The sequence below is a fragment of the Lissotriton helveticus genome, chromosome 11 (assembly GCF_964261635.1).
Source record: "Lissotriton helveticus chromosome 11, aLisHel1.1, whole genome shotgun sequence".
Lineage (NCBI taxonomy): Eukaryota > Metazoa > Chordata > Amphibia > Caudata > Salamandridae > Lissotriton > Lissotriton helveticus.
In genome coordinates, this window is record NC_136072.1 from 805,335,958 (window position 1) to 805,347,157 (window position 11,200).

General features: G+C 44.1%; 1 long non-coding RNA gene across 1 annotated transcript; it reads left to right on the plus strand.

Annotated features, from left to right (window-relative positions):
• The first annotated feature begins 873 nt into the window (after positions 1-873).
• LOC144791188 (uncharacterized) lies at positions 874-1,826 on the plus strand. The gene is made up of 4 exons (XR_013602323.1): positions 874-1,009; positions 1,104-1,134; positions 1,231-1,286; positions 1,388-1,826. It is a non-coding gene; the product is annotated as an uncharacterized LOC144791188 (long non-coding RNA).
• Positions 1,827-11,200: the final 9,374 nt, after the last annotated feature.

The window sequence follows — 11,200 nt, forward strand, 5'->3', positions numbered from 1 at the left end:
TCTAGAAACCGGTCTTTCAAATTCAGCATCATCCTGGGAGTGTGTGTCGGAGTTGAGAGCGAGGAGAAAGTGAGGCGGCGGGGAGAGGAAAACAAGAATACATGCGACTGCAGAGACAGGCGGGGAGAGGAAAACAAGATAAAAACCGGACTTTCAAATTCAGCATCATCCTGGGAGTGTGTGTCGGAGTTGAGAGCGAGGAGAAAGTGAGGCGGCGGGGAGAGGAAAACAAGAATACATGCGACTGCAGAGACAGGCGGGGAGAGGAAAACAAGATAAAAACCGGACTTTCAAATTCAGCATCATCCTGGGAGTGTGTGTCGGAGTTGAGAGCGAGGAGAAAGTGAGGCGGCGGGGAGAGGAAAACAAGAATACATGCGACTGCAGAGACAGGCGGGGAGAAGAAAACAAGATAAAAACCGGACTTTCAAATTCAGCATCATCCTGGGAGTGTGTGTCGGAGTTGAGAGCGAGGAGAAAGTGAGGCGGCGGGGAGAGGAAAACAAGAATACATGCGACTGCAGAGACAGGCGGGGAGAGGAAAACAAGATAAACAAGACGGAGGGAAGAGAGGGGAGGGGGGAGGAGAAGTGCGACAGGGGAAATGCGAGACGGCGGGGAGGGGGCGGAGCGGGTAAACAAAGACGGACGTGCACGCGCTTTTAAGCTCAATGCACATGCGCATTGAGCTTAAAAGTCACGGGCACTGCAAGGAATCGCCACGATTCCTTGCAGTGTGGATAAAGAGCGGATAAGTCCCAATACTCTCGCCTTGCTCGATGCGCATGCGCATCGACAGGCGAGACCTAAAAAGTAAGAATGCGCTTTGTACACGAACTGCTCTTTTAATCAGTACGCTCGACGAATGGATGTGTCATTAGTCTCCGCCTTTACTTCCGTAGGACACAGTGCACTCGAGTGCATGTTTCGGTAATCTGTGTGCTGAAGCAAGGACACGCCCTTCTAAACACGAAAAAGCCCGGCTAAGCGAGCACAACGCTAAGACCAGGTAAGCACTGATCAGCTAGGTTTTTTTCAATGAGCAAAGTGTGCATCGCAATGTTTAGACACAATCAAGTATTTTTTACCCCCTTTTTGTTTAGGCACCCCAAGCAAACGCTCGACGGTTGGAAGGTGAGTCCCAACCCTTTTGTAAAGCATATACTAGGTGTGCTATATTTGAAGGAACAGTGTGTCATATGTGTGTCCTTTTCTGTTTTCAATGTCTAGACCATTTGAACAAATCCACACCCGTCCCTTGAGACACCCCACACAGGATTGATAAGGTAGGCGGTTCCAAGCCGGTTGGTGGCTGTGTTAAAACAAAATACGTTCCTCAGATAGACTAGGGATTTTAATTTGGTACATTTGTGTTTTTGTCTTGTAGAAATCTTGTTGGTCCTGAGGAGAACCCCGCAATAGGGGGTTCGAAACGCGTCGACCTTTTGGGTCCATTGTCAACAATAAAAATCAGAAGGACTTGGTTAGGACATAATAAGATCCATTCTGACTGAATTCTGTTTTGTCTAACTTATAAATCATACAAAAAAATGTAGGTTACATCAAATTATTTGGTTTAACGAAATACTTCTGTTGACACTGGCCTATACCTCAGAGGTATATGTTGTTTGTTTCCTGAACGTGAGTTGTATGTATGTAGGGAGAAAGGTTTGGTGTGGATGTGTTGTATAGTTACATAGAAATTGTTTATCATTGTAAAATGTGTATAAATCTGTATATATTTTGTATATATTTCGTACATGCACAAGAAATGTCTTTCAAAAATAAAAAATATTCTGACTAGTGAAAAAAATGATTAAAATAAACTACTAACACAAGTTACAACAGACTGATATGTTTTGTTCATAACAGATCTTTGGTTAATAGAAATTAAGTTAGCCCAGTACTGGCAGTTGTGTTGTTGGTTTAGTTGATTTGACTTAGCCTTGCTGGTTAAGAGTCAAGACCCAGTTTTGTTCTCATGTCTTTTCATTTCAGCACCAGAGGTTTCGGTGCCGGGATGCAGAAGGTTATGGCTCCGAAACATGCTTTCCTTTCGGTGTGGAGGAATTCCTGCTCCAAACCGGATTTGGGATTGGAACTGGAAAGTTTCGGATCCAAAGAAGATTTCGGTCCACTCGGTCCCGAGCCAGCAGGCTTGACTATCTGTTGCCGTGCCGAGTCGGAAGGCGGAGAGTTGGAAACATCATCTCCGTGCTGACCTTGGCCAGAAGGCAGAGGTGGTGCTGAAGCCTTATGAATTTTGAGTGTGGACTTAAGGGGCAAGGGGTCATCAGTACTTACGGCACCCTGTCCTGGAGGCACGTCTTCAGACTCCAAGTCTATCTTGAGTTCTGAATCGGATTCTGGAACTGAGATGGCCTCTTCTTCTTCTTCTGCCGCTGACGCTTTGACGTCCTCCTACTCAGATTATTCACCGAAGATATCCTGAATATGTTGAATATTCTGCCATTGCATTTCACGACGTCAAGCCCGTAGAGTCTTTTTGGACTGAAACGATTTACAAGCGGCACAGAGGGCAGAATTTAAATGGAGTCCGTTCCATCAACAGAAGACCGGACTGATGCGTTTAGGCCTGAAGGATTCGTTGACCGAAGCAATACGCGGAGAAGTAGGAAACACACACAAAACAATACCACCGAGGGTAGAGTGGATTGCGCACCAATGGGAACCCGAACGGTTTTGAACCGGAGCGCAGCAATACATGTCTGAACCCAAGGGCGGAAAAAAACAATCTAACAATGGAGTCGATGCCCATGCGCACTATCATTGAAAGGTGGAATCACCTTACCTCGTGACTCGAAAGACATCTTCGAAGAAAAACAACTTGCAAACATCCGGACCCAACACTAGATTGCAGGAGTATGCAAAGCATCTGTATCTACAGCACACATGCCTCGAACGATTGCATTATTTGCTATTAGGTTAATAAAAAAATGGAGTGCAAATAGCTGGACTATGACTTAACATTTCAGCTGAGGCAAGTAAGAAAAATGCTCTTAAATGTATTGCTGTTTGCTTGCAATTTTCAGTGCGTTTATGTAAGAGAGAGTGTGTATGTGTGAATGTGTGTGTATGCGTAGACAGAGTGTATGTGTATTTGTGAATACATGTGTATGTGTAAGCGTGTGTATATGTAAGCATGTGAATGTGTGAGTGAAAGTGAAGGTCAAAGAGCATGTGAAGTCACTTCTGCTATCCCTGGAATTTTGGGGAGTTGGCTTCTATGGCAGTAAGCTGTCCTGTCATCTGTCTTTTGTTACCTGTGACTGTGATTAAATGCATTGGTTATGCCCGCCGGGTGGATTGATGGTGGTACATCACTGCTATGATTGTTGTACCTGTTGGTACAGTGGTGCGGAAGGAGTGTTTGTGGAACCAGAGATGACTGTTGAAAGTGTGGTGGATACATTTTCAGGTAGGATTTTAGAGGCCGGTAGGTGCCTGTAGCCCGCTGCTCTGTGACTTAATGCTCTTAGGAGTGCTTCAAGTCCACCTTAATTGTGTGGGTAGTGCCATGACTTATGGGTAGGCGTGGAGGAGCACCCAGTGTAAGTCACAGGCTTCTCCTGGTGCACATTTCCTCCAATGGGCAACTAGGGAGAACGCTAGCCGAGTCTCGCAAGGGTGAATGACTGGGGTAAACTGCACTCACACAGTAGGTGGGTACTTTATCTCTGGAGGGAACTTCCATGTCAGGACAAGCCCACCCACAGGCAGTCAACGGGAGTTTCTGCAGCGGTGCTTCAAGCGCTTCACAACTTGGCGGGTGTTCGATATTTTTAATCAAGCAGCATGCTGATTTCTGATTGCAAACCATCAATGAATCTGAAGCTTGGAAATCTGAGTTTATGAAGAAACAGCTGTCCTATTATGCCTTCTTAAATTACAGCGCAAGTAAAGCGCCTCCATCTGGAGAGCGCCAGTTGCCACCTCGTGAAGCTAACAAGGGCTACGTTACACGCACCCTGGAGGCTTGCTCGTTACTGTGGAAGATCCTAGTGACATAACCGGCTAACTATCCATTGATGGAGTAGACCATTAGAGAAGATTTTTATTTTCTGCAGGGTGAAGTATGCTTCGCCCTGGTTTCTTCCGCTGCCTTGGACATCTGTTCTGTTCCTGGTGGTGGTGGTGGCTTCAGGCACTTGTAACTAGCACATTATGAAGCTATGTGCGTTGAAAATGCAGCAGTTGGTAAATTAGGGTAATTTAGTGCTTCATTCAAGACTGGTGATTTCATGAAATACATTTCCATTCCTGTGGCAGACTTGCCTGGGTTTTGTGAAAGATGCGAGCAGAAGTCAAGATGAAGCAAGGCAGACTGACGGCTGAATGGTCTCATTCATCAGGTCAGAAAGTCAGCACCGACCCTCCTTCACCTTAGGATGTCTACGGCACACATCAGTGACGAGGGGCTACCAAACTCTGTTGCTTTAACCCCTTGCATGCTCGTGACGGAACTATTCCGTCACGAGCCACGCCTGCGCTGAGGGTTCTATTAAGCGGGCGGGGCCGTGACGGAACCATTCCGTCACAAGCACAGCGCCACTGCGGCTCGTGACGAAGTGGTTCCGTCACGAGCATGGCGGCGCCGCGTGGGCCCCCTCCCCCCTAGCGCCGCAGCAGAATGACCGCCACTCCCAAGGGGTTAAATGGGCAAGTAATGTCCGCTCCGGAGTACCTGCACTTCTTCCATGTGAAAGGAGAGTACCTGCACTTCTCAGCATTGCTGCAATACATTTAAAGAGAGAGTACCGATACTTCTGAGGCGCAAACAGGTACTCTAACTAGAGAGCCCCTGCACTTCTATATTTCCATTTAAAGCACTGATGAAACATAATCAGTCTGAGTAATTTATTGGCTGAATCTGCCTGATATTTTCAAGAGCAACTAGAAATGATGGGCACATGCACGAGGAAATGGTGCAGCACAGCACTGCTGCAAATTTGGCGGCACCGCACCATTTTCAAAACGGAGGGATGTGATGTATTTACAAGAATTAGGCACACTCCTCTGTCTTACCACGCGCTGGCGCTATAAATAGCTGCTTAGCGCCACTACAGACACCCTTGCGCCATAGTGCAATGGTGCCTGTGTTGCAGGGATGATATAATGACAATTTGCCACTTCTATGTGTGCTCCTTAATGCAGCACACAAAGAAAAAGCAAAAATTAAGAGAAATGAAAGCATTTCTCCTCATCACGCCAATCGAATGCCTGCTTTTGCACAGTGTTTTTGGCACTGCCTCAGATTTACACATCCTTGTAAATGTGGGGCAGCGTAGAAAAGCAATGCAGTGAAATGCTCACAGCAACACCCATTGCACGCCCCTTTCGCGCAGATAACTACATGAAATGGTACCAAATTTACAAAGCGGCATTAAGCCACACAAAGTGGGTTAATGCTGCTTTGTAAATATGATGCAGAACATTAAGCCACCGGAACGTCAATAAAATGATGCTCCATTGGTGCAATCCCCTTGGTACATATGCCCTGGTGAGTACTTCAAAATAGCAACCGGATTGGCTTAACCTTTCTCATAAACCGAGGCGTCCAGAAGACGGAGGGGAAAGAAGTCACCTGACTTTTGTGACCAATATGGTCACTGCCCGTACAGTTTATGGCAGATAGAACATGCTTCTGTGATCTTACACATATGAAGGGCAGGACTGCAGTCATGTTTACAGGTTTTTGTGGAGCCAGGCAGAGATAGGGTTGCCGCCTTTAAAACAAGCATTGGAAATGCAATAGGGCTTGCATTAGGAAAGTTTGAGCTATTGGTGTTATAAATGATTTTTTTTTTATTTATGTGTTATTTTTTAAAATAGCTCAATTAATAGCTTTGTCATTTACAATGCCAATAGTTATAACTTTCGCAAATGTGACACCTATAGCATTTGTAATGCAACATGTTTTGTATTTACATGACTTAGATGTATTGATATTACAAATAACAATGGCTTTTAATTTTTTAAATAATTAATACTTAAATAATGTATTTAATTTGTAATGGCAATCAAAATACATAATAAAATAAAAAGCTCAGCACAACGTAACATGGAGCTATCAAGACAAAGAAAATTGCCGCTTTTTATCCACGATCCACAATAAATAATTTATCAGATATATGCAGAGGTAGGCCCAAGCGCCTTGGACATGACGAAGAACATTTTGAACACATTACTAAATTGGGAGGTTAACCAGAGTAAAGCAAATATGAATCCGGGGGTCAGCAATCCCACAGGCAGGGATAGGGTTGCCGCCTTTAAAAAAAATAAATACAGGTGTCCATCTTCCAATGTAACAAATCCCAATAAAAAATAAAGTGGCAATGTGGCTGATCAGTCCGCAGGAGTAACGCCCATGGACACGTGCTTCAGCACAGTGAATTAAGCGTATCGGAGAATATACAACTGCTTCACAGAAGGACAAATATATTATTTGGAGCGCACCTAAATCCCTCTTTCCTATTTTGTGACAGCAAAAGAAGCTCTTCGTGTCCACATCTTTGAGTTAACAAGCATTGGCAAATCCAATAAGTCTTGTCTATACGAGGCATTGGCTCTATCGATATTTTTAAAGCCATGTTGTACAGCAGCACTGCTGTTGTGCAGCATGAATGAAAGTCAAAAGAAAAGTGCTATACGCACATCATAGAGCTCTTTATGCCTTGCACGGCAAGGCGGGAGGCAACACGGAGGGAGCGGTGGAAGGCAACTAAACGGATGTGGGGTCAAAAAAAGCTCAATGGCCGCTTCTTAGTGCATTTTTATTTTTATTATGGATGGTGGCCTGGCCAACATGGACAGGGTAGGGAGGGATGGTCAGAGCAACACAGATAATGGAATGAGGGATAGCAGGTAGAGGCGGGGCAAGGCAACACAGACAACAAACGGAGGGATGGAGGGTTGGGTGAAGACAATATAGATAACAAATGAAGAGAGGGATCATGGGAGCGCTACAACATGGAAAAAGAATGGGGAGGGGGAGGGTGGGGAAAGCAAACGTGGCCAACGAATGGAGAGGTGGAGGTTGTTAGCTAACACTGACAATGAACTGAGGGCGTGAGGAACAAGCTAAAACATTCAAAGAATGTACGGAAAGAGAGTAGGGGCAACCTAACCTGGACAATAAATTGAGCGGGGGCGGGGGGGGGGGGGGCGTGCAGACGGACAATGGAGGAAAAAGGAAGGGGGGAGAAATACACGAGAAATACATTTACAAAGAAAATGTAGCACCTAAAAAATGAGCATTGGAAGGGCGCAGGTAATGTGTCCATGCTCCAGGGAAGGAATAACCAATCAAGGAGGAGGCGGGCCATTAAGAATCAAGGAAACAAGTGTGACAATGAAGTCAACTAGCACAGTGGCCAGAGCTGTCACCTCGGGAGCTGGGGATCCGAGTTCCAGTCTCTGCCTCGGCGCAACATCCTGTGATTCTGGGCAAATCACTTAATCACCCCGTGCCCATAGACAGAGCCTGGATATGCTCATGGGTGATAACCCACACTATTTAAATCTACAAACAAACATACGAATGGTCAGCAAGGGGCAGTCTCTAAGCTCACTGTTAGAAAACAAAAGGTCTGTCTAAGTGATATAAAAAATCAAGTGGCACCACCTTTCGGATCACATGCCTTCGTCTCTCTCTTTCAGTCTGACTCATATATTTATTTTGTTCTTACATAAGGCGAGCAAGAGATTTCATACCCAGTTTCATTCTCCCAAATATTTACTATTCTCACTGGACCAAAGAGAAGAAGAAAACAGGCGAAGTAAAAGAAGGAAACTGCTTGCTAGTACCGCCAAGGTATCCAAAGTTATTGAAATACACTCTCTGGTTTTAGAGTGTGGCGTATCTTTTTACCCATGCTTTACAGAACTGGTAAATGAACCCTTTTCCTGTCTTTCACTTCCCTGTTGACATACCTTTTTTGTTTCCTAGGTACCTTCCACTGACAGAATACTGACTCAGGTGAGAGCCTTAGGTCTCCTGTATGTGCATGGAATGCATGCGTAGCTATTCAAGGATACGTAAATTAGCCCTGACGTAGGCCCTAGAACTAGTTGGGCTCTTAGTATGGGCCTAAACATGTTGACATAGACATACTAATGTAAATTGAGAGATTAAAGCTCAATAGAAATCCTATAACAATTTATATTCATACCCCCTGTACCATACAAATAAAAAAATGTATATGGGTATACTGTGAGGTATTTTTAACTCTCCCTCTTTATCTGGATCGCTGCTTATCCAGCAAGACATTATCTAAGAGCTCCCATCGTTTTGGTTGAATCCGCCCTGGTGATACTGTCCTACCAGAGTGTGGATAGGCACCAATGATGAAGCATGTCATGATAAAGTGTGTGAGGCTTCTGTAGTGTAGTTCCTATATTCCCAATAGGCTCTGCGCATTGGAACAATATATCCAGTAGATTTGACGTAGCTCCTAGGTCGACTAGGTCTCTATCGAATATATTAGACTTAACTGTGAGTGCCAGCTAACTCAGAGGTCACTAGATACTTTCTCGAATACACAGGAAGGGATTAGTTTCTGACAACCGCATAAACATGACAACTTTGTTTCCCCAAGAATAAAAGTGATCTTCAGAGTCGTGGAAACAATAGATAGATATTTTACTCAGTCAATCGTGCATGCTTCGTTTCATCAGAGGTGCAGAGAAATAGAGAGAAGGGCGTTTCCAATAAAAGGATTTATTGAACAGTCTTCTTACTCATGCAAAAAAAATGAACTGCTACAATCGTAATACTGGCTGTAAAGTATAATGCATACAGTAAGAAGAGTATTATGAAATAATACTGTAAAAGCATTGTATGGTTCCTAGACCATAGATAAATACATACATAAATAACAAAGCTAAAAAGTACTCAACTGGTGCTTCTAACATACATCTACCCCAATGTACCTAACCTAAGTCTAGTACGAGGGAAGAAGTAAGTGAGGTGTAGCATAGGTTTAGTTTTCTTGTCCAAGAATCTAACCAAGATTTCTCTTAGGGTCTAATCAGCTCCGTACCTTGGTTTTAGAATGAAGGAGTTCTGGTATCTCTGTCTTGGGACTCGATTTCCCAACACCCCGCGAGGGGAGCTTGGAAACACTGGAGCTGGATTCTCAGCGAGCGAAAGGCAGCCTCTCTGTCAGTGCGTCAGTTAGAGGGTCGGCTTCCTTCGGCACTTGCTGTAGTGAGCTGCGTCGGGCAAGTAGATAGTCGAGCTGCTCCGAACCACCGTGTGTTTGCTAGGGCAAGTGTAGTCATATTTATACCTTGAAGGTGCCTAGTTTAACGTAAATTCGGACATAATAACATCATCAAAGAACCCCAAGGGAATGGTAGTTCTGTGAAAACTCCATGATTTCCAGGACAAATCAATATTCAAGTAAGGGGATGTCCCTGACTGCTGAAGCCGAGTTTTCCAAGAAATCGTTTTGGCTTTTTGGAACTAGTGGAAGTAGCTATGCCTGTATTTGGACTGGATGGGTTATGTCTAAATATGGGTATGATTTCTATGCCTATATAAGGGCAATGTGAATTATAGCTATATAAGGGCATGAATCGGTAAATTACGCTTGATTCTAAAATGCTTCACAACACTTATATTTCAATCACTTTGGATACCTTGGCAGGACTAGGAAGCAGTGTCCTTCTAGGACTCCACCCGTTTTCTTCTTCTCTTTTGCCCAGTTGCCTAATTGTGAGAATAGTCATATTTTTAATTTGCCTATAAATCTATATAGAACAAACTTTTTTTATTAAAACATTTTTTTTGTTGTCCTCATATTGCCAGCTCTCATGTTGAGACTCTTCCTATATCTCTATACTGATTGCGATGACCATCAGAGAGAGGAAGGAGTACTACAATATGGAGAATGCTGTTTCTGATTCCCATTTCTCTGTACCGCCCTTGAAAGTAGACACTAGGAACTTCAGAGCCTCCGGCACGTTGGCTTAATCATTGGACCCACTTGTTTTTTTCTTTCCATTCCATCAATAAAGTCCAGACCTTAACTCTACTCCCTATATCACAGGCCATATCTGATTCACTTGTTGCAATGATACTTTTTAAAAGTTCAGCAAAGGATGGGGGGGTCCTCAGACTTCCACTTCTTACAAAGCTCACATCTTGCAAGTAACATCACATAAAAGATGAGTTTAGAAACAACACCTTGCCCCACCTCTTCCTCTGGCGAGAGCCCAAAGAGCACCAAACAAGGGCTTACCTTAATTTGTTTCCCTCCGAGCTCTTCCAGAAAATTGCAGACCTCTGACCAGAATTTCGTGATTTTTTTGGCATTCCAAAAACATATGTCTGACGTCTGCTCCTTCTATCTTACATCTTGGGCAGTAGTATTTATTACCGGTACCCTTTTTTTAAAAAGGTTAGATTAAAGATTCTGAGCAAGGCATTAAGAACTTGGCTGTATGTTCGGAAACAAATGAAAATTCCTTACTATTCTATGAGAGCACCAATATGGGAATCACCGGGTACCCCTTCATATTTGAAAGATCAATTGAATCAACCGCTAATAAATGCGGTATTCTTTATTGGGCAGACATCACGAAAGAGGGGAATCTAGTGAGTTGGGAGATGCTTAGTGGCCTGACTAAGGGAAAGCTCACAAGGTTCAAATATTATCAACTGGGCTCCTGGTGGGCAGCACAGGATTGGGCACAGGAGGAGGAAGATCCTAAGTCAGACCAGATATCCAGAACAGAGTATTGGGAGAAGGAAATCTCCTACTGGTACTGGGCCTTTGTAGACGCAGAAGATACGATTGAGGCTGATGTAAGGAAACTATGGAGTGAGGAGCCCAATGAGGAGGAGGTTGAAATCAGATGGGCAAAATCATTTGAAATGCTACGAGCAGTTGTGAAACCAGCTTTATTCAAGCGCAACCACTTATTTACTGCCCACAGAGACTACTGGTCTCCGATGAAGTTAACAAAAGTTACAGGTATATAGAACAAACTTGGTCCAAGAACATAAGAGCACTTTGCATGAGAACCAGACATTACAAATATTTGGTTCCCAGAAAGGAAGACGTTTTTACCCAGGAATTCAGGATGTTGAGCAGACGCCTGGATTTGAACCCAGTTCCCCAGCTCCAAAATCACCAGCATCGTCTCATAGTTTGTGAAGTGACCTGCAGAACCG